Genomic DNA, 23964 nt, shown 5'->3' with positions numbered 1-23964 from the left:
AGCCTTTTGTGCTTCCAGCATTTTCTTTATTCCATGGTTCTGAGTAAAGTCTTTTAAAAAAAATCATCCCATATGAGTTAAGAGAAATGAAAGGAAGATAATTTCTACCATTTTAAAAGGTAAAAAGTAGTGCAGGAGTGGTAGTGATACTCAGAGACCTTAAGAGAAAGATCATTTTCCTGGCTTGGCTAGTGCCGCTGTCCCACCTGGAGATGACCTTTGCTAGGACAACCTTGGAGGAAATAGTTCAGAGCAGGGGCTGTAGAATCATGAAGTCCCATGTCCAAATCATCTCCACCCCTCTCTATGAGCTGGGTTGACTCACCTTCTCTGTTTCTACCTTTACAAAATGTGACTAATGTTATCTCATGACAACCATTATCCCCATTTTACGGATGAAAAACTAAATAACTTACAAAAGCCATATAAGTATTGAAAGCAGGTCTCAAATCCACTCTTTCCTACTCCTAAGCCCATGTGTCCTTAACCCTACACCATATTTCCATGTCTCAGTGTTGGCACAACCAGCAATCTAGGTATCCAAATCAGCACCTGGAAGGTCACCCAGGACCCCCAGATCCATGCAGGACTGAATCCTGCCAACCCCACCCCCTTAATGTCCTGCAGACCCTCTGCTTCCTCTACAGCCCGACACTACCCATTAGCATCTCCACCCATGTGCCTGCTTGCAGTTCACCTCCATGGAATTCCCTCTTTCACATTATCTTTCTAAAACCCAAGTCTAAATGTGGCACTCGTCTTCTTAATAGTGTTCAGTGGTTTCCCATTATTTAAACAGTGGTTCTCAAACTTTACTATGCATAAAAATCACCTGGAGAGCATGTTAAAATGCAAATTTTGATTCAGAATGCCTGGTTTAAAGGATCCCAGGGACACGCACTGTGCAGAGTTATCTCGGGTGATTGATACAAGCAATAAGCTACTTCTGTTACTCAAAGTGTGGCCCACAGACCAGCATCACTAACATCACCTGGATGCTTGTTAGATCGGGGGATTCTCTGGCCCTGCCCAGACCTACTGAATCAGGATCGGAATTTTAACACGGCTCCCAGCTAATCTGCATGCATGTTAAAGATGTAGACCACGCTTTCATCAAATCAAGATCCTTTCTGTGGTATAGGATGCTGGTCATGACCCAGCATCTATTTATTAATATCCCGTCTGCCCATCTCACAAGACACTCTCCTCTGTGATCTAAATATGCAAACTAGGGAAACAGAGGCACGTAAAAACTAAGACGGTGACCCCCATCTTCTTCATCTTGATCACCGCAGTGCCTAGCACAGTCCCTGCCACATGAGATATCCTGCTTTGTTGATATATGTTGAGTCCAACTGAATGGAATTAAATTTGTGTTTAAAACATATTTTGAAATGTAGCATTATTAATATATTCGAATTATTCCTTTCTTCAGGGTATGATTTAACTGGAATGAAAAAGAATAAATGGAGAACAGACTGTCTATGTCATGAACCAGGTGCATTTTACTCCTTAAAACATGGAACATTTTGTCACTGGGCAAGGGAGGAGGCTACTGATTCTTCTCTGTGAAGACCTTGTTGCCTTCAGTCGATCCACTGCCTGAAGTCAAACCCACACTCTGTATATTAAAGAACAACCCCCACCTGTGTGTGTGTTGTGGGTTTTTTTTGTTGTTGTTAAAAGAAGAGCAAACGTTCACCACAAAGATACAAGAACAGTAAATATTGATCTTCTTGACGGCTGGTGCACCTCACGCCACAGGCCACTCAAGCATCTGCTCATTGCCACCAGCCCTCCGCTTTGTCGGGGAATAATGCCAAGTGGCCTTGTGGGCTATCGGCCGCCGATAGCAAATATTTAAAAGAAATAAATTTCTCTGAATGAAAAGCACCTTTCTTTATTATCCAACCCCTTCTCCTCCCAAGTCATGTTGATTTTGAGGCTGTGCACACTCCCAGCACCTGTACTTTTCAATTGTTGGCTTGCCAAGAACACTGTGGTTTTCTTGCTTGGTTTTAGGAGCCATTCTAAGTACAGTAGCCAATGAAAGGGTATTTTCTTTCTCTCTTGGCAATATGTAAGGGGAACATCAGCTTCAGTACACCTACTAGCAGCAACTGTAATTAGAGAACACGGAAACACATCCTTACATTACTCTAAAAAAAAAGGTTGATTATCATACATTTAATTTCCGATGTCAATTTCTTATTCTTATTGTCATGTTTTAAAACATAGAATGCTATTGTCATTTTGAGGATGCTCTAACTTCTCTCACTTCTTGCTGGGTATTTTGATTTTAGGGTTTAGGTTTCCCCTCAGTAGTGTTCCACCTGTGTTAGCATTGTTTGCTCCCTGCATTGTTTCAATGTCCGCTGAGCTTCTCTCTTCTCTGTGTTTGTTTTTTTTTTTTTTTTTTTTTTTTTGAGACAGAGTCTCACTTTGTTGCCTAGGCTAGAGTGAGTGCCATGGCGTCAGCCTAGCTCACAGCAACCTCAAACTCCTGGCTCAAGCAATCCTTCTGCCTCAGCCTCCCAAGTAGCTGGGACTACAGGCATGCGCCACCATGCCTGGCTAATTTTTTCTATATATATTAGTTGGCCAATTAATTTCTTTCTATTTATAGTAGAGACGGGGTCTTGCTCTTGCTCAGGCTGGTTTCAAACTCCTGACCTTGAGCAATCCGCCCGCCTCGGCCTCCCAGAGAGCTAGGATTACAGGCGTGAGCCACCGCGCCCGGCCTCTTCTCTGTGTTTTTGTTCATCTCATGTTAAAAGCTTTTCCTCCTCAAGGATGCTAGAGAGCCTTGGCTGACTACTTGTTCATATTTAAGGGTAAGGCACTTCTCACTGCAGCCTTGGATTCACTTGGGCTGGGCTAATTGACAGTGGACTTCCCAGCAGCATGGGGCAGGAAGTCCACCTTTCCAATAACAGCCCCTCATTGTCAGAAGGTGAAGGGCTCTTCTCTGGTATTTCCTCCCAACACCAGCCCAAGTAGTACCAGACTGAGAGCATTCTGGGAGGAGCAGAGCAGGAGGAAAGACCCTGAAGGTCTCACAGGCCACTACATAAAATTTTAAAAAACCCCTATTTGGTATTTTTCAGTGTTCTATGTCTTTTATTTGAGTATCTGAAAGTAATATTCATTTTATGTTATGTAGTTAAACAAGCAAATAATGTTCATTTAATTAAACACTTAATACTCTAAACATTTCCAACATTTCAAGTGTATCATTTTTAATATGGAAATAATTCTTCTTACTCTGTGATTACTGTGAAGCTCAGATTCAAGATTAGGTTGGAGAGAAGAAAAACATTAAAATTAGATTAATCAATTTCATGTAAATTTTACTTATTTCTTAGAGACAAGATCTTGCTATGTTGCCCAGGTGGGACTTGAACTCCTAGGCTCAAGTGATCCTTCAGAGTCAGCCTCCTGTGTAGCTAGGACTACAGGCCTGTGCCATCCCAGCTGGCACATTTTTTTTAATTTCAAAATATTAAGGGGGTACAAGTGTTTTAGGTTTCATGGATCACTTTTGCAATGCTTGAGTCCTGACTATGGTATGCCCAAGAAACTCCTATGGGGAGCCCCCGACCTCATCCCTGAGTCAGGAGCCTCTCTAACTTAACTTTGCCAGAGAATAAATCCTTGTCCTGACCCTGTGGAATAAGCCAAAAGGAAATGGAACTCCATATCCAGCCTCTCACCAGCCCCCTGTTCTAAGCCTGTGCCCACTCCCTGATTTAGAAGATATGGAGAACCTTTAGGATCCGGGATTTGGGGGTATGGTGTGAATTGACTCATTTCTCCTTGTCTGGCTCCCGTGTAGACTTGTGTTGGGAGTCACTTCATTCTGTCAAGTCAGTTACCACTTTTTAACCAACTTAACGGCTTTCTAAAAATTATTGAAATTGCTCACCTGATGTAGTCTCCTCTCTATGTCTTTATCCTTGTGGGTGAGTGTATTTTGTTTTAAAGCAGTGCTTTTCAATCTTTTTCAAAACCACATGAGATATAAAAAAATGTATAATACTGGTAGGGAACCCCGAGTTAAATGGATAAGGCCACTCAAGGCCAAGGACAACTGGTCTGAACTGACCTGACTGTCCCACGTCCCAGTAGACCGCCAAGAGGGCTAAAGAAATTTATATTTCTGCCCACCTACAACCTATCTGCAGCATACCATTTGGAAAGCTCTGTTCTACCATTAAGTTCACAGAGATTGGGGAGAGAGAGATAAATGTGTGTTCAGTCTACCATGTTCAATCAGACACCCCTCACTGTTCACTCTTCTACACTGTGGACACCTGTCTCATCGTTCTGGAGGATACACCCAGCAGCTGCCTCAAAAGGCATCCTCCCAATCCCTCTTACCAAGAACACCATAGGCACCAACTGGTCTCTATGACTGTTCTCCCTAGAAGTAGAGAATGTAGTTCTCCTCACCCTACCATCCCCACCCCAGGCAAATAATGGGCCCCATGATGAATCGTTCAAGTTTCAGGAGCCTGGACCCCCAACGCATTCAGCCTGGCCCCTGGTAACTGGAGAGAGAAGGGATTCTACCCCAGCCAATGAAACAGAACTGTGGTGAAGACAAAAAGAATAACCTAAAAGAAGCTAACACACAGTCTGGCCAGGCAGTATGCCATCGTGCTCAAGACCGTGGGATTTGGAATTTGTCATACCTGAGTTGGAATCCTGCCTCCACCATTGACTGGACATGTGATCCTAGGAAAATTACTCCACCTCCCTAAACTTCAATAGCCTCATCTGGAAAACAGGATTTAAAAGTAATTCCTGTTGTTGTGAATGTTTAAGTGACAGAGCAACCGCAAAGTGCCTAACACAGAGGTGGTGAGCGAATGAGTGGGAAGAAAACATCAATGGAAGTTGAAAGAGAAAAGATAATGCTTGCAAGGAAAAAAAGACCAGGTCTTAGAAAAAACATTAAACCATGAATAAGAAAGGTCAGGGTCGCAGTTAACACACACACACAGACACTTAGGTCCCCAGCATTCACAGAGAAATAGGAGATGTATAGATATATAAAGATATAGATAAAAATCACAGTTCTCAATATCATCTGTGGTCCTTATATGTGACAGTGCTTCCAGGAATCAGCTTCCTGGTGTTGTTTTCCAGGAGAAGAACAAAATTAGTATCTCCATTTAGTTATTAATTAGTCCTCCAAATGGGGTCAGGCATCCTCTCCTATTGTTAGCCCTCTTTTTAACAAGATCATAAATAAAAATAAAACCAATCTCCCATCTCATCATCTGCCTCACTCAGACACCAGCCCACACATTATTCTATGCTGAAAAAAGGAGACCAGTGTGAATATTTGAGAATAATACAAGCTTGTATATGTGTACAGGGCCAGCCCATTACCCACTTCTAACTATGTGCCCCGAAGTGTCAAAGGAAAAAAAAAGGGCCAACGGAGAAAATATAATATAGGTCAATATCTCCTTGACAGCTATTGATAGATACATTACTAAACCTGAAGATGTTGCTTCTTAAAAAAAAACACAAATTGAAGTTTCTTCCGGGTTCTCTGTAATGATGGGGTTTGGATCATACTTGGACAAAGGAATCATAATTCAATTATCCAATGATTTATTACAGTATAACTTTACCCACACTCGATATTTGGATGTGTAAACATCAGAGTATTACCCTCCCTTCCATCCCAGGCTTCGCATTTCAGATTTCATTAGCCAATAAAGCCAGGTTTATTTATAATAAAGTTAAGCCCTTCAAGCCACTGACCATGGAAACCAGATTTTGAAATAATTCAGATTTGTGTTTCTGTTCTTTCTAATTAAGGGTAATATCGGGAAGCACAGACAGTGGGTAGCATTGTTCGAGCACCATGGATTTAAGCAAGAAAATCTGATTATCAGCTCATGTCAGAAGCCAAGCGATAATGCAGCTTAGCATTCGTTTGGGCTTTTTCTTTGGCCAAAAGATAATTACCGTTCGTGAGGCCTTACGTAAGTGTATCTAATATCTAAGGCCCTAAAATTTATGAATAGCAAAAGCACACAATAGGCAAAGAAGAATTACTGTATTTATTATTTCTATGGCTTGTTCCACCATGATAATTTCATTATCTAGCAAAGTTGAACCTCTAAAATCAAAGTATAATTTCTTAAAGGACAAGAAGTTAAATAGGCTGGCAAGGTTTTCTGCCTGATTTCCTCCAGCAAAAGTTATTTCTAACGAATAAGAAGTAGACTAGCCAGAATTTTAATAGGAAATTTACCAAAGGGGACTCAGAGGTACCTATTGAGGTCATTACGCAAACACGTTAAGCTTCTGTAGCAAGATTTTTGTTTCTTTGTTAAGCTGTTATTTCTCAATCTTATGCTGTTGATAACAAATGCAACACTTCTTAATAAACAACAGGAAAAATCTGACACTTAAAAAAGTACTTCTTGGCAAAAGCAGGATATCGTCACAGTGAACACTGCTGAACACACACAATGTGAGTATAGTTACAAAGAATAAATGCTGGGAGCTCAGAGGGGAAATTTTGCTTGAACTAGGAGTGAGAAGTTTTATATATAAAATCAAATCTATTTATGAAGATGAATAAAATCAAATCGTGCAATTTCCAAGGTAAGTTTGTTGAGATCCTCTAAACCATAAAGAAGCAACTGCTTTTGGAAGAGAAAGATGGCATGATTGTCTTTAAGTATAGATTTTTTATTTCGTTAGGAATAAATTCTGTTTCCTTGCTTATTATATACTGGCAGCAACTAACATTTTATTGAGTACCTACTATGGGCCAGGCATTGTTCTAAACACTGTAGACATTTTTAACTCATCAAATCCTCACAATAACCTTGTAAATCAGTACTTTATTATCCCTATTTTATATATGGAAAATGAGTCACAGAGGGGTTAAATAACTTGCCCAACTGGCTCCCATCTCTCCAAATTTCCTATGTATAGGGCACCTGATTTTATTCATCCTCATCATTAGAGTTGGCTTTATCTCTCAAACTTCTAACCACTAGTGCAAATAATTTTTCCACTCTAGGTTGCCAGAATTTATTCAGTGTGACATGTACTCAGGCTGCTTGTATTAATAATCACAGCAATGCTTGCTCAGACATCATCCTGAAGCAGAAGGAAATGGTATAATATATTGGATGCATGAGAGGAGTTACATGGCTGGCTCAGGCGCTAACAATCAGCTCCCCAACCTTGGGCAGATCACTAAAGTCTCTGTTGAACAATAGTCAAATGGGAGCCGTGTCCCTTCCCTGCCTACTTCCCATGGTTCTTCAAACAATATGGAGAATCTAAAAGAACTTTGAGAAGTGTGGTGTACCATATAGAGGTGAGCACATTGACAGGACAGTGCATTTGGCAAAGGTTGGAAGCAAAGGGTGAAGGTGTCCAAGGCAAAGAGTCTTAGAGTCTGTAACTAACTAGAACCCTCCCCACCTTTCCCTACTGTTCTCCTGAGCTCTTACCTGAAGCCTAGGTTTATTTGAGGGTGGGAAAAAAAGGGGAAACAAGATATGACAATGATCACAATGACAATAATAATAATAGTTTGGTGTACTCATCAATACAGAGAAGCAATGTGTACAGTAGACCACAGCACAGACCAGAAGCTAGACTGCCCTGGTGGGATCCTGGATGCGCCACTTGGGCAAATTGCTTTACCTTTCTTTGCTTTGGTTTCCCCATCAGTAAAATAAGAATAGTAATAGTCCCTACCTGATTGGGTAGTTATGACAATTCAATGGCAGCATTCATAAAGAATTTAGAATAGCCTAGCAGAGAGTCACCACTAAATGTATATACATCTGAGAGCTGTGAGTAGCAGATACCACCAATTCATTGGTTATTGTACTAGCAAATTAGACAGATTATAAACAATTAGAACAGAAAATTGTGTTTCATGATTTACGTATCTGATTTCATCTACTTCTGATTACTTTTAGATTATAGTAACAAAATGGCCTCGTGAGCCTGGTAGAACCATGTTAGATTATTGGGACTTTGAGGATTCATGGGGATTATGTTTATGAAGGTGCTAAGGCAGTAATACCAAAAAATAAAAAATAGTCAAGTCAGTGGCAGGCACAAAGCAGAAGAAAATAGGGGTAGTGTATCTCCTGCCCCCAAATCCCTGGCCCTAGCCCTTCTGCTCTTGCTTTGATGTTAATGAGACACACTAAGGAAGAAGAGCAAATATAGCAAAAGTGGACCAAAACCTCCATGGCACTGAGCTAGGTATTTATATCAAAGCACCAAATGTTCACTATAATACCATGAAATAAAGAGCACTGTCTCCATTTTATAGGCACAGAAAGTATAGCCAAGAGCAGGTGACTAAGCTTGCCAAAGGAGAGTTAACTACTGAGAAGCAGGAAGAAACCACAGGAAGAAGCATTTGAAGAGAAATCCCAGGGTTCCACACAGCTGGAAGTTCAACATTGCATATAATAATTGAGTAGGAAGCAGATCAGAAATTTTTCACACTTCTTGTATTGTTTTTCTCCTTATTTTTAGGACAAGACATTGAGCAAATGAAGAACCAGCAATTTTCTGTTAATAGAATGTCAACTTGAAACCAGACAAAGACACTCTAAGAAAACTACAGACCAATATCCCTGAAGAATATTGATGCAAAAATCCTCAACTAAATACTAGCAAACTGAATTCAATTAAAAGGATTATATATCATAAACAAGTGGTATTTATTCCTGAAATGCAAGGATGGTTCAACATATGAAAATCAATATAACACACCTTTAATAGAATCAAGGACAAAATCCACATGATCATCTCAACAGAAAAAATATTTGACAAGATTCAACAAACATTCATGATAAAAATACTCAACAAACTAGGAATAGAAGGAATCTACTTCAACATAATAAAGGTCATATGTGGAACTCCCACAGCTAACATCATACTCAATGGTGAAAGACTTAAAGCTTTTTTTCTAAGATTAAGTGGAAGACAATGAAGCCCACTCTTACCACATTTATTTAACATAGTGTTGGAAGCCTTAGCCAGGACTATTAGGTAAGGAAAAGAAATAAAAGGGATACAAATTGGAAAGGAAGGAGTAAAACCATATCTGTTTACAGATGACGTGATCTTGTATGTAGAAAACCCAAAAGCTTCCACAAAAACACTGTCAGAACTAATAAACAAATTTAGCAAAGTTGCAGGATACTAAATCAGCACACAAAAATTAGTTCCCTTTCTGGAATAAACAATCTGAAAACAATAAACAATCTAAAAATGAAATCATGAAAAAAATTTCATTTACAATAGCATTAAAAAATGAAATATTTAGGAATAAACATAAGCAGGGATATGAAAGATGTATACACTGAAAACTAAAAAACATTGATGAAAGAATTGAAATGGAATGGCATTTCTGTGTTTGTGGACTGGAAGAGTTAAAACTGTTAAAATGTCAATATTACTCAAAGCAATCAACATATTTAATGACATACTTATCAAAATTTCAACAGTATTTTTTAATGGAAAACTCCATCCTAAAATTTATATAGACCCTCAGGGGACCCCAAATAGATAAAATATATATATATATATTGAAAAAGACCAACAGACTTGAAGGTTTCACACTTCTTGATATCAAAATATATTACAATCAAATGATTTGAATAGACATTTCTCCAACAATGATACACAAATGGCCAAAAAGCATATGATAAGATGTTAACATCACTAATCATTAGAGAAGGGTAAATGAGATATTATTTTCATACTCATTAACATGGCTACTATCAAAAACAAAACAAAAAACAGAAAATAACAAGTTTTAGAGAGAATTTGGAGAAATTGGAACTCTTGTATCTGTTGGTGGGATTGTAAAATGCTGCAACTGCTATAAAAAAATAGTAGGGCAGTTCCTCAAAAAATTAAAAAATAGAATTACTATATGACCCAGCAATCTCATTTCTAAAAGAATTAAAAGAAGATTCTCATAACAACACTATTCATAATAGCCAAGAGGTGAAAGCAACTCAAATGTCCATTGATAGATGAATGAATAAACAAAATGTAGTATAAACGTGTCATGGAATATTATTCACTCTTAAAAAGGAAGAAAATCCTGTCCCATGCCATACAACGTGCATGAGCCTTGAGGACATTATGCTAAGTGAAATAAGCCAGTTCCAAAAAGACAAATGCTGTATGATTCCTTCTGTATAAAGTATCTAAAGTAGTCAAATTCATAAAAAAAAAAGAAAGAAAGAAAGAAAGAAAGTAGAATGGCGGTTACCAGGTGCTGGCAGGAGGATAGAATAGGCAGTTGTTATTTTAATGGGTATAGAGTTTCAGTTTTGTAAGATGGAAAAATGTTGGTGTTCTGGTACACTGCAATGTGAATGTACTTAATACTACTGAACTGTACACTTAAAAACGGTTAGGATGGTACATTTTATGTTGTGCATGTTTACCACACCTTAAAAATTAAACATAAATAAATAAACGCTACTATGGAAAAAACAAACACAAAAACAGTGAGCTATTCAAAATGGACCCCGTGGTTTTACATGGAATGGGAAATAGTTGAGGGTAGCACAGAACTCAGTGATGTAAAAAGCAGAGGCCCATGTTCAGTGCCTGGGCACAGAGGCTCCTATACACTCTGCTCACATCTTCATTGAGGTACCTGTAAGGAGGCATTGGTGTTTTAGGCTGGATTCACCCTGTAGTTCTCTTCTTATCTCATGGGATTTTTTAAAATTACTTTTCAATTCTCCATGACTTAACTTTTCTCTTGCACTTTTCTTAGTTTTGTCTATTTGCTCACACTCTGGGAGATTTTCCAAAACTTTTTCTTGCAATCTTCTATTAAATTTTTTACTTTCAGCAATCACATATTTGATTCCATGAATTCTTTCTATTCACTGATTGCTTCTTTTTAAAGGACACAGCTGTTCTTATCTTATAGATTTTCTCAGAATCCCCTAAAGGATACTAATTAGACTTCTTGTTAGAGTGAAAATTTTCTTCTGGTTTCTGAATTATGTCTATTTCCTCCAATGCCAGTTTCTCTGTTCGATCTTCTTGATTTTTCTCATATGTGTAATTGATTTTCCTTGAATTCTGGAAGTCCTTGATGTTATGAATAAAAGCCTAGTTGATGGGTTTCTTCTCCCCTTGTACAGATGTGATTCTCTTATTAAAGAATTCAGGGCTTCTACTCATGACCATGAGTGCGGTAGAGGTGGCCAGGCATGGGAACTGACTGGCTTTACTTCAGGTGTGTGGGGGTGCTGGCTGGGGCTCTTCCAAATGCCAGAATGAGAGGGCTTCCTTCTAAGGCACTAATTCCCATACTCAGAGTCTTGGTCCTCCCTCTAGAAGCTCTCTCACTTTCTTTAGAAAAATACTCTCCAGTTTTATCCTGGAGACCAAACCCTGCCTGCAAGTCACTCCTGCCTTCCTATCAATGTCGTCTGGAGGTGGCGTGACTTACCTAGTTGGGAAGCTTGGGAGAAAGAACTGTGTGTACATTGCTCAGCACTCTCACCTCCTTTGTCTATGGGGTCTACAGAAAGCAAGTGACTCCAGTCTGCCTCTGGTCATAAGGTACGTTTACCAGGAAAAAGCCTCCCCCACCACCCTTGCAGGGGAGTTCTGTGATTTACAAGTGTTGTCATGGTTGTTCAGGTGAGTCTGTCATTCTGGATGTCAGGACAGAAAGCCCATTTTTGCCACCCACCTTAATCACATTCCCAGCCTATTTAATATTTTGACCTCCATTGGCCAACTTCTCTGTCTTTCTCATCGGGTTCAAAATTCATGCAAAGAAAAGAAGATCGTTACATATTGATAGCTTAAACCCCAACATGAATATTTTCTGATGTTCTGTTTTGCTTTGTTTTGTTGTTTTGTGTGTTTGTTTGTTAATTTTGTTCTTCTTGGCATTCAACCATTTAACCAATTATTTGCTGTGTGGGAAGGAATTCTCCATTGAGTTGATTCCCTAAACCTTGGTATTAGGCAAATGTCTTTGTTTTTTAACCTGTCATGCTGCCTGAGAGGCTGTTTTCCAATCTCTCTGTGGCTCACCTTCACATAATAACAAGTAATGCACACTTTTTAAATCAATGAATGAATGAATAAGTGAGTAGACTATGGCAATTAACCACCACCAAGGTGTATGACATAGCAGTTCAGCCTGTATTATAGAACTTCATTGATACTTAATCACCTTTAAATTTAACTTTCCTTACCTGTAAAATGGAGAAATATTTCAAAAAACTGTTGTAAGGACTAAAATGAGGTAATATCAATAAGGTGCCTAACCCAGGGTAGGCTAAAATGATACATCTGTGTAAATCCGTTAAGTAAGCAGAATCTGGATTTTATGAACACTTCATGATTTCAGGGAAAATCACCAGAAGTATTTGAGAGCCACAATGTAGAAAGAGCTGTCTGAGACCTGCAGGTGTATTTGCATCACTCCAGTGTTTTGGATGGTATTCATAGCACTATTAGAGGTATTTGCCTTTATCTTCCAATGACAACTTCAAAAATTAATTTTATAGTACAATTTCTTACTATTTTTAAAAAACTACAATAGCAGCTATATAAGCATTCTAAGTTTATATGTCATCATAAGCAAAAGGTATCTATTAAACAATCTACATGCTAGGTGATATAAAAAGAAGACCAGTGTGTTCCTGACCCTAGGAGACACAAAAAGTCAACTCAATGCAGTGGAAAGAATTTTGGAGCCACCTAGACCTGAGTTTAAATAATCACTGAATACAGTTTAAGTGATTTGTTTGTCAGGCACCATGTTAAGCTTTGGGTGAACCAATCTACCACACTGTCACTTAAAAGATATTTAACCTCATCAAGTGCTTTAGCTTATCTTTGGATAGGGTACAATATAAGCTTCATAATCTTTTTAAAAAGGTAGCACATATAAAATACATAGCAGTATTAAATGAATGTTGGTTTCTTCCAATCCTTCCCGACTAAAGTCTAAGCATTCAAGACAAGCCATAAACATCTTAACATACTCAAAAGGGCACATCAAAGAAAGCATTGAGCAATAGGAAACCAAAGAGCAGAATGGTTACATCCAATCAAGTCAAGGAATTTCACAGCAATCCAGAGCTAGAACAAGCACAGAACCTAGCACACAGTAGATACTCAAAGACATCTATTGACTGGATATTTTTCATGAAGAATTGAAATGATTAGAGCTTCATATTGGACAGGAAACAAGATAGCACACTGGGAAGAGTCCAATCACAAAAATTAGGAGACCCAGGTTTGAATCTAGAGTCTGATCCACCAGCCATGTTTCCTTGAGCGGATCATGATCTCCTGTAGCCTTGATCATCTTCTCTGGGAAGCTAGAGGGTTGGGCTACATCTTTCCTAAGTACCAATAACTCCAGGTGAAAATACTTGTCAAAGCCTCTACTTTGCAGTTTATTTGCTCCGTCTGCAATTGAACCCAAAGATGGTTTGAAACCCCCAGATTCGCGTACTTTATCAATATAGCCCCGTTTCATTTTTCACTCTAAAATATATAGACTAGTAAGTGAAGAAACACTTATTGCTGAAAAAAGAAATATCCCATTTTAAAATCCAAAGACTAAAAATTAACCAGTCACTTCATGTTTTTAGCAAACACACTTACCATTGTGTCGGTCTTTATTGTCTCCCCTGGTGAATAGAAGCCTTTAAAAATGTATATGCTTGGAACTGAATACCGTGTCAAATCTATTGGCACTGCATGTTTAAACACCTGCATCTCATCATCAGCCCTTCATAATATTGTTAAACAATAATTATACTCATGATGAGTAATGAATCCAGATACATTCTTCCTTGAGATGTACTCATTCTTGTGTTATAAGTAACCCCTTAGTAGCATATGAAAACTACTCAGGTAAAATAGGATTCATACAATTCAATACAACCATGTAATACTCAATAAAGTTTTTAAATGATTATAATAAATTATAATGATGTCATCTTCTTTATTAGAGAATTCTCACCTTATTTTTCTGAGAATTATCAATTTTCTTGTATCACAATTCTAAATTTCACTTGCCTAATCAGATATAAATCTAAAACACAATGTTGAAATTAGACCAAGTTTAGCTTTGTTTGTTTTTGTGTTTTTTTTTTCATACTTAAAGTAAGAATGACAATTTGAGATAAAGACTAAGCTTGCTCTGCAGGCCAGCCTCACACTTTGTTTAAAAACAACATTTGCTGATGGATTTAAAGAACCTCAGAAGAAATCATTCGCCTACTTCCCAAACCAGAAAGACTACAACATGCCCAACACTGTGATCAAAGAGGATTTTAAAAAAAGGATCAGCTCCATGAAAAAGAGGCACAGATATAAAGGGCATTGGTCATAAGAAACAATAGTAACAGTTAACATGCCTGGCAGCACGGTTCTGGGCGTTTTATATCTAACTGACTTTATTCCCCCAATAACCTTATGCATTTGGTGCTTTTATTACCATATTTTGCAGATGAGGAAATTTAGGCATAGAAAGATGAGACATACCTCCCAAACTCCCACAACAGAAAGCAGCAAAGCCAGGATTTGAATTGCTGATCTATATTCTCTTCTCTACATATCTCTTTCTGAGGGCCTAAAAGCATCAATGTCTTTCTTCTGAACTCTCTTAACTTGATTGTCCTAGGACCTAACCAATTCCACCCTTTCCTTTCAATGAATGAAAAACACAGATACTTGCCTACTCCTCTTCTTTCTATCCAATACTTGATATTCATTCATTCAATTTGATAGCCTCCCAATCAGTTTTGGCCACAAAAAAGCTTCTACTCAGGGAAGGAGAGGTCACAGAGGCAGGGAACTCATCAGAGAATCCATTGTCAGTGAAGATGTGGAGACGAAGAGGTGTGAGGCTCAGTCTGAGGCAGCCGGGCAGCGTGTGCTGATACCAGCAAGCCTCCCAGTTTCTCTGTCTTGTCTCATATCTTCTTATATCTTACATCTCTCTTGGGCCATTTTGTTCCTTCTTGAAACACAACTTTTAAAGACTACTTTCATCATGATCTGTTCCTGGAAAAAATCTCAGTTTTTGTTTATCTTAAAATATCTTTATTTTACCCTCTTCTGTTTGTTTTCAAATTTTTAGTCCTGAATTTGAAGATGATCACCCCCATTCTTGAAAAATCATTTTGCTAGATACACAATGGTAGATTGTTGTAACTCTCAACACATTAATGATGGTTATTCAGCTGGTTCTAGTCTCCATCATTGCCCCTGAAAATTCCACTGTCGGTCTGATTTTCATTCCTCTGTACGTGATGGGTGAGACAGCCACCTCGTCTCTCTGCTCTCCTGGTCACTGTCGCATCCCTCGTATCTGGTACAAAATAATTATAGCTACCACATACAGAGCACTTACTGTGTTCCGGGCACAGTTCTAAGTGCTTTACTTCACTTCATCTTTATTTTTTCTTCATTATGGTAAAATATACAGAGCATCAAATTTACCACTTTAACTCTTTTTGAGTGTATAATTCAGCAACGTTAAGTAAATTCACAATGTTGTATAATCATCATTATTTCCAGAATCTTCCATCATCCCAAACAGAAACTCTGCGTCCATTAATCCATAACTCCCCATTGTCCTTTTCCCCCAAGCCTCAAGAACCTCTATTCTACTTTCTGTCTTTATGACTTTTTATTAGTCTAGGCAGAGCAAATTCCTGGAGATACCAGATGTGTTAGCTGAGGTTTGCCAGAGAAACAGATAGCATATACACAGATATATAGAAAAAGGATTATTACAAGAAGTCCATGAGCTGCTGTCTATAAGCTGGAGGCCCAGGAAAACCAGTGGTATAGTTCCAGTCCAAACCCAAAGGCTTGAAAACCAAGGGAGCCACTGATGGAACTCACAGTCCAAGTCCAAAGGCCTGAGAACTAGAGAGACCAGGTCCAAGGGCAGGAGAAGATGATGTCCCAGGTCAAGCAGAGAGAGCAAATTCACTCTTTCTCCACCTTTTAGTTCTATTTGGGCCCATCCAATAAACAGTGTGGATGGTGCCGGCCCAGACTGGTGAGGACAGATCTTCTTAGTCTACTGATTCAAATGCTAATCTCTTTCAGAAACACCATCACAGACACACCCAGAAATAATGTTTTATCAGCTAGCTAGGCATCTAACAAGCCCAGTCAAGTTAACACATAAAATTAACCATCACATTGCACATAAGAGGAATCATACTATAGTTGTCCATTTGCATCCAGCTTATTTCACTTAGCATGATGTTTCCAAGCTCCATCCGTCTTGTAGCATATATCAAAACTTCGTTCCTTTTTATGACTGAATCATAGTATATACCACATTATGTTTATCCATTCACCTATTAAGGACACTGGGTCATTTCTATCCTTTAGCTCTTGTGAATGTTGCTGCTATGAACATTGGTATGCGAGTGAGCGTTTGTTTTCAATTCTTTAGTAAGTAAAGTAAAATTGCTTATTCACATGGTAATTCTACGTTTAAGTCTTTGAGGAAATGCCAAACTGTTTTCTACAGTGACTACTTCATTTTACATTCCCAACAGCAAAGCATGGGAGTTCCAATTTCTCCACATCCTTCCCAACACTTGCGATTTTCTTTCTTTTTATATGTAATAGCCTTCATAATAGGTAAGAAGTGGCATTTCATTGTGGTTTTGATTTACATTTCCCTAATGACTAATTGCATTGAGCATCTTTTCATGTGTTTATTTGTATATCTTCTTAGAATAAATTTCTATGCAAGTCCTTTACCCATCTTATAATTGGAGTTTTTTTGCTGTTGCTGATGATTAGTTATAGTTCTTTATATATTCTGGATATTAATCATATACATAATATATATGATTTACAAATATTTTATCCCATTTTGTAAGTTGTATTTTCACTCTCTTGATAGTGTCCTTTGGTGCTCAAAAGTTTTTAGTTTTGAGGAAGTCCAATTTATCTGTTTTTCTTTTGTTACCTATGCTTTGGTATCATATTTAAGAAACCATTGCAGGCCGAGTGTGGTGGCTCACGCCTGTAATCCTAGCACTCTGGAAGGCGAAGTGGGAGGATTGCTCAAGGTCAGGAGTTCAAAACCAGCCTGAGCAAGAGCAAGACCCCGTCTCTACTAAAAATAGAGAGAAATTAATAGACCAACTAATATATATAGAAAAAATAGCTGGGCATGATGGTGCATGCCTGTAGTCCCAGCTACTTGGGAGGCTGAGGCAGAAGTATTGTTTGAGCCCAGGAGTTTGAGGTTGCTGTGAGCTAGGCTGATTCATGGCACTCTAGCCCAGGCAACAGAGTGAGACTCTGTCTCAGAAAAACAAAAAAGAAAGAAAGAGAGAGAGAGAGAGAGAGAGAGAGAGAGAGAGAGAGAGAGAGAGAGAGAGAGAGAGAAAGAGAGAAAGAGAGAGAAAGAAAGAAACCATTCCAAAATGTAAAGTACAAAGATTTTCCCCTTGATGAAATCAGTTGAGCATATATGTGAGGGCTTATTCTGGGCTCTCTATTCTATATCATCAATCTACGTATCTATCTTATACCTGTACCATACAATTTTGATTACTGTAGTTTTGCCCTAAGTTTTGAGATCAGGAAGTATGAACCCATCAAATTTGTCCTTCTTTTTTAACATTGTTTTGACTATTTGGGAGTCCCTTGAGATTTCATATGAATTTTTTTTCCTGGGGAAGAAAACCCTCCGTTGGGATTTTGACATGGAATTTGTAGATCACTTTGGGTAGTATTATCATATTAGCAATGTTAAGTCTTCCAATCCATGAACATGGAATGTCTTTCCATTTATTTGGACTTCTTTAATTTCTTTTAGTAGTGTTTTATAGTTTTCAACATACAAATCTATTCCTTCTTTGGTTAAATTTATTCCTGAGTATTTTTTTGATGCTATTTTAAATGGAATTATTTTCTTAATTTTCTTTTCAGATTGTTCATTGCAGATGTATAGAAATATAAGTAATTTTTGTGCATTGATTTTCCTGCAACTTTGCTGAATTTGTTTATTAGCTCTAATGCATTTACTCTTGAAACAAATCTGCATTAGCAGCCAGACTCATAAACTAGTAACACATGAGAACAGAGCAGGAAGCTCTCTTTCTCTTTCTGCCAGCTGTGCAGTAGCAGAAACTGAGAATGTGAGCCCCAGTCACAGAGGTGGCAGTAGTGCAAGCCATGGCATCACATTCTCAGTGGTGGAGGTGGCAGCAGGTGGTATCCGGTATCAGATCAGTTGTACAGTGTCCTTTGGGACACCATTCTTGGAAGCCCATCCTTGGGTCTGGTTGCCTCACCCTTCCAATAATTCTGGGGAGTACTTAATTTTATTTTACTCAGTTCATTTTCAATCAACCAGAGTCAGCTTTTGTTGCTTGCAGATAAGAATCTTATTTAACACACATCAACCAAGTCACATGCCCCCATTCTCTTATCCTGCTTTTGCTCTAATAGTACTTACTGCCATATAACCTATCTGTTTATTATCTGGCTCCCACACTGAAATGGGAACTCCATGAGGACAGGGTCTTTTGTTTTATTCACTGCTATATGTCTAAAATAATGCCTAGTATATATTGTACTTAATACAATTTGCCAAATGAATGAAACATGTAACACTTATTAATTAATTTAACCCTGACAACTAAATAAGTCTGTTAGAAACCACAACCTACAATGTTTATCCATAACTCTATGCCTATGATTCCACCTCTGAAAAGCAACCTTTTCCAGTTTTACACTCTATTATGAGTCTAGGCAGAGCAAATTCCTGGAGACAAGAGGAAGCTCTAGTAGGATCTCCCCCAAGTATGCAGATATGTCCCTGGTATCATTTCTGCAAGGCACTGACTTGCCAGCTATCATCTGGGCCAACCAGTAGTAGTTTCACCAAAGTGAATGGGCACTTTTTCTTTTAGGTGCTCATGTTGGATATTAGAAAAGCCAAACATTTCTAAAATCTTTCAGAAGCCATACTTAAATGCCTGCTGAAGCACTTAGTTGAATATAAAAGGTGTCTCCAGACCATCTCAGCCATAGCAGGAGTTAATCCCCTGCTAAAATCACAGAGGAGATAGAGAATGACCTCAGTACTCTGTCATGCTGAGATGAAGACACTCTATTTCCCAAATTACTCTCTTATAGAAGATCTTAAAATGCCTTCCTGTCCAAATCTAACTCACACCTGCAGAGAAAATGATGCTCTTTTCTGGGCCACAAGTTGTCTAACCTGCCCTACATTTACTTTACTTCTTAAAGTCCTGGATCGCCTGTGGCATGACTGCCTCCTGGTTCATTCCTTAAAAATGTCCATTTTCATACTTGCTGTGGAAAAGATGCATTCTAAGGTTACTAACCTATTTATGACCACCTCTCCTCTGTCTTCCTCTCATGGTAAACCACAACTTTATACGTAAGCCTTCAATGGCACATAATTTTAACATATATATTTAATATATGATCACTGTTTTCACTATGTATTTGAAATACGGAACCATTTGAAAGCATACTTTTCAGAAAGCAATTTATTTATTTTTTATAAATACTAACAATTGTTTCCCAACAATACTGTCAGGAAAGGCTCCAGCAGAGCAACAGGAAAGCAAGCACTAGAACGGTAGCATTAATGGGCAGTTCACTGGGAGGTACAGGTGGAGCCCCCTATCTACCCCTGTGCCTCAAGGAGGCGCCTGACAGCTGGGGCTGACTCCAAATTGGAACAAAGCAAACCCCATCTCTTATGGGGCCACATGCTGGGGAACAGGCGGAAGACCAGTGGGATCTGTGGTGCAGATGTGGAAGCTTCCAGAGCAAAGCAAGGTCATTCCAAGAACAGCAGCTAAACACAGCAATAGAAAAACAGAAATAGAAGCTCACCAGATTATCACCAACACCTGAAAAGTGCCCAACACACTAATTCATTTATTCAGTAAATACCAAGTGAGCATCTTCAATGCACCAGGCATCCTTCTGGGAGCTAGGGATACGACAAAAAGTAAAACCAACCAGGCCCTGCCCTCATGGAGCTTACATTCTAGTATGGAGCTTACATTCTAGTATGGAGCAGCCATGAAATAAATATTTGCTGAGTTGATCAATTAAAGAAAATGACTGAGCCAACACACTTCCTTTTTTCTAATATGATATCTCCATCTGCCACATTACCAGATAAAAAGAATGATGATCTCAAATAAATTGTCAAGAACTTGGCCACAATATTTGAAATTTAATAAAAAGACTAGTGGAAATGTGGCTTAGACCTATTGCTATGAACAAGGACCCTGGTGTATAATGTTTCCTCACATATTAATTTAAAATAGTATGAAACCATCCTGATTAGATGTGTACTTCATCCTATTTATTTTTAAATTATATGGGATGCCTCATAGAATCAATGAGATAAAGTGATCCATCATAATATAGTTTCTAACATTCTAATGAATGGAGTACATTATAAGTACATTATAATAAGTATAAGTATATAACTACATTAAATATGGACACTAAATTTTTTTTCATTGCTAGAAGTTTGGCATTAAAATTATTCACCCTTGTTTTAAATCTCTGGGCACTAGCTGATGAGTTGCTTAGGAGAGCTCCAAGTCTGGATGTACTGCCAGACCAGGTCCACTGGTTCTGAGGCAAGTGAGGTTGAGGACCCAAAATAAGGTGCATTCCATGTAGATAGAACAGTAAATGCAAAGAGCCTAGGAGGGAGGTGTGCTTGAAGGGCTGAGCAGAGTGAGGGGATAGAGAGAAAAGGTGAGTGACAAGACCAGTAGGGTAGTGGGGTTCAGAACATGTACCCCTTGGGGCCATGATAAAGACTTTGGTTCTTATTGTGAGCAAAATTGAAGCCCATTAGAGGTTTGTGAGCATAAGAATGATATGATTTTTTTTTTTTTTTTTTGGTAACATTACCAAATCCTTCAATCCAGTTTTAACCTGGAATATATTTTTACTACCATCTGTCTGGTTTGTATATCTGTGTCTCAAATATTTGACTTTAAACTGGGAGGGAAAATCAAAGGTATACAAATGTATCCCCTAAATGACAATATCTATCATAGTGAACATGTAACTAATTCTATAACTTGATTTTTTCATTCAGCATCCAGTTATTGAGATTTATCCTTGATGGCATGTGTAGCTTCAGCTCATTCCTTTAAACTAATTGCAATAGTCCATTGTATAAATATGCCACATTTATCCATCCTCCTGTTAAGGACACGTAAGTTCTTTTATAATAATTTTTCATTATAAAACCAATGCATTAGAAAATAATCATATATGTATCCTCATTGAAGAAGTAATTTTTTAGCAACCATTTTTTGGATAATATTTTATTGATTTCTGTAGTAGATGATGCCATTCACCTACCCAACATCCATTCTTCTCATCCTTTTTACAGGAATTTGAGGCAGCAATGTGCCCACTTAACAACAGATTATGTTTCCCAGCCTCTCTTGCAGCTAGGTCTGACCATGAGACTAAGTTCTGACAAGTGAGATGTTATGTACTAAGCACCTCCAACTGATTCTCCAAACAAAACTACTGATGATCTGCACTAAAAATCTATTCTCAAAATCCCCACCACCTCCAGCACCACCCCCTAAAGTTTTTTCAGTCCAAACCCTTTTTCTTCATATCCCACATCCAACCCATTACAATGTCCTATCAGTTCCATTCCCCCAATTTTTCTAAAATCTGATCACTTCTCTCTTACTCAACTAATATGAACCCTGTCCTAACCACCACCCATCCTGACTGGAATATCCTAACAACTTCCTGTGGAACTCAAAGCCTCTTGATTTCAAGCAACTCATCCTGCATACAGCAGCCAGTGAAGTTCTTAAACAAGAAAATCAGATTATTTCATCCCTTGCTAGAAAATAAACTCTCATTATGGCTTCTGCCTGGCAACCAGAATAAAAGACAAACTCCTTTCACTGGCCACAAAGCCCAGTGTGATCTGACCCCTGCCGATTCCTCCATCCACTCCTTCACTCTCCACTGTCAGCTGCACTGACATTCCTTCTGCCAGGCCCAGCCTGTCTCAGGCTGCCTGGTCTTTCTGCTTAGAACAGTATGCAAGAACTTTCCGCCAAGCAGAACTTTACCTGCTTGCCTCCTTCCCATAGTTCTCAACCAGGCTCCAATATCACCTGCTCGGAAAGGGCTTCCCTACCCACCTTATCCTAGCACTAGCAGCAACTTCCTCCCACCCCTTGTGACCCTGAACTGCACTACCACTAGTTTACCATCTTCACAGCACTGCAGTTTCCATTACCTCTAATTACCTTAATTATTTATTTACTAATTTTCCATTATTTGTTCTTCACTATTGATAGGCAAAGATTTCCTCTTTACTGTTGCTTTTAGAACAGTTTTCTGACCAATGTTAGTAAATAAAATATATAAGATATAATATTGGAATACATACACGCAAACACACACAATATAGGTTATTTGATAGGTAGTATATGATAATGTGCAATATATTATATGTGATATTTAATATATTATATAATATATGTGCTATATAATATCTACTGTACAATACATAATATATAATATAATATATAATATGTAATAAAATATGTAATAGTCAATATGCAGTATATACTATAAACAATGACAAATAACATGAAAGTTTTTTTTTAATTTTTCTTCATTTCAGCATATTATAGGGATACAAATGTTTAGGTAACATATATTGCCTTTGCCCCACCCAAGTCAGAGCTTTAAGCAGGTCCACGAAAGTCTTTTAAAAATATACACCTTAAAATTTTTTAGCCCTGTTTCTATATTCGTCCAATGCCACAAAAGCACAGAGAAGAAGAAAGGGGGAAAAGAGAGAGAGGAGGGGAGGAAGCAACTTGAAAGAGTAGCCAGCTGCTGCCCAGCCCTGATCTCACATAGGACTGCGTTCACTCCCCAGTCCCTGTTTCGGCTGCCAGAGGAAAGGAGTGGCCCCCAGGAGGCACTGTTCCGGACACCTGAGCGGCATCATATCTCTGTAGTATGAGCTGAACAACAACGTCCAACTCATTGCCACCTGCGTGACTCCTTGCCAAGTGATTGGGTCTGTGGTCCCCTTTCATGAAGCATTGCCTTCTAAGGGCCTTCGCACATTAATACTGGAATGGCAGCAATAAGGTGACTTTGCTGGGGACTGTTCCCCCGCCCAACACAGTCCAAGATGGGAGACATGGAACCCCTCAGTTGTGCGGATCCTTAAGAGGTCAATTACTTGGAGTCTGAATGGAAATATAACTAACAAAACAGCATATCACAGACGCCTTATTTAGACATGTTTCTCTGCGTTAATGGAGTACAAACAGTTAGAAAACCAGCCCATGTTCTTCCACTTACTAGGTCATGTTTTCCATCCTTTCTACAGTTGGTCTTTTTCATTAATCTTAAAATGTGATTTTCCACATCTTGTGATTTGTACTTTTCAATTCTATTTCCAGTCACCACATGCTACTTTCCTGCAAGCAGTAATTTGAAGCAACCCTGCTCACAAGTATTGGAATGGGGAGCCTATAAGAGAAAAAACTGTCTACCTTAGAATCACCTCTTTCTCATGTGCTTGAGACTTTGTGATTTCATGAGTGTCGCTGAGCTGTGCGGTCTTTTTTAGAGGAAGTTGCAATTCCCTTAGTGGTAAAAAGGAAGGAAATGAAGGCAATTAGAGCCCTTAGGATGTAAATTCCAGTCAGTGTTGGCTGAAAGGTTCTTTTTTTCCCATTTCTGCCTTTGTCAACAAAGCTCCGGTGGGACGGAATCTGGGACGCTAGCAACAGCTCCATGACAACTGGACTGGCCGGCCATGGCGACCATCTCCATGTGTACATCGTAGTCATTTATAGAGATGCATATGCACGTCGTAGGGACAAG

General features: G+C 38.6%; 1 protein-coding gene and 1 long non-coding RNA gene across 2 annotated transcripts in view; both read right to left on the bottom strand.

The window, feature by feature from the left end:
* C10H12orf42 (chromosome 10 C12orf42 homolog) overlaps positions 1–23964 on the bottom strand; it is a 133474-nt gene that overhangs the window by 57708 nt on the left and 51802 nt on the right. The gene's annotated exons all lie outside the window — the stretch shown is intronic.
* On the bottom strand, positions 1875–23848 carry LOC109730948 (uncharacterized). Its single transcript, XR_012921390.1, has 2 exons — positions 23631–23848; positions 1875–2120 (listed from the first exon to the last, which is right to left on the bottom strand). It is a non-coding gene; the product is annotated as an uncharacterized LOC109730948 (long non-coding RNA).

Source organism: Microcebus murinus, chromosome 10 (assembly GCF_040939455.1).
Source record: "Microcebus murinus isolate Inina chromosome 10, M.murinus_Inina_mat1.0, whole genome shotgun sequence".
Lineage (NCBI taxonomy): Eukaryota > Metazoa > Chordata > Mammalia > Primates > Cheirogaleidae > Microcebus > Microcebus murinus.
This window is presented reverse-complemented; position numbering and strand designations above follow the sequence as displayed.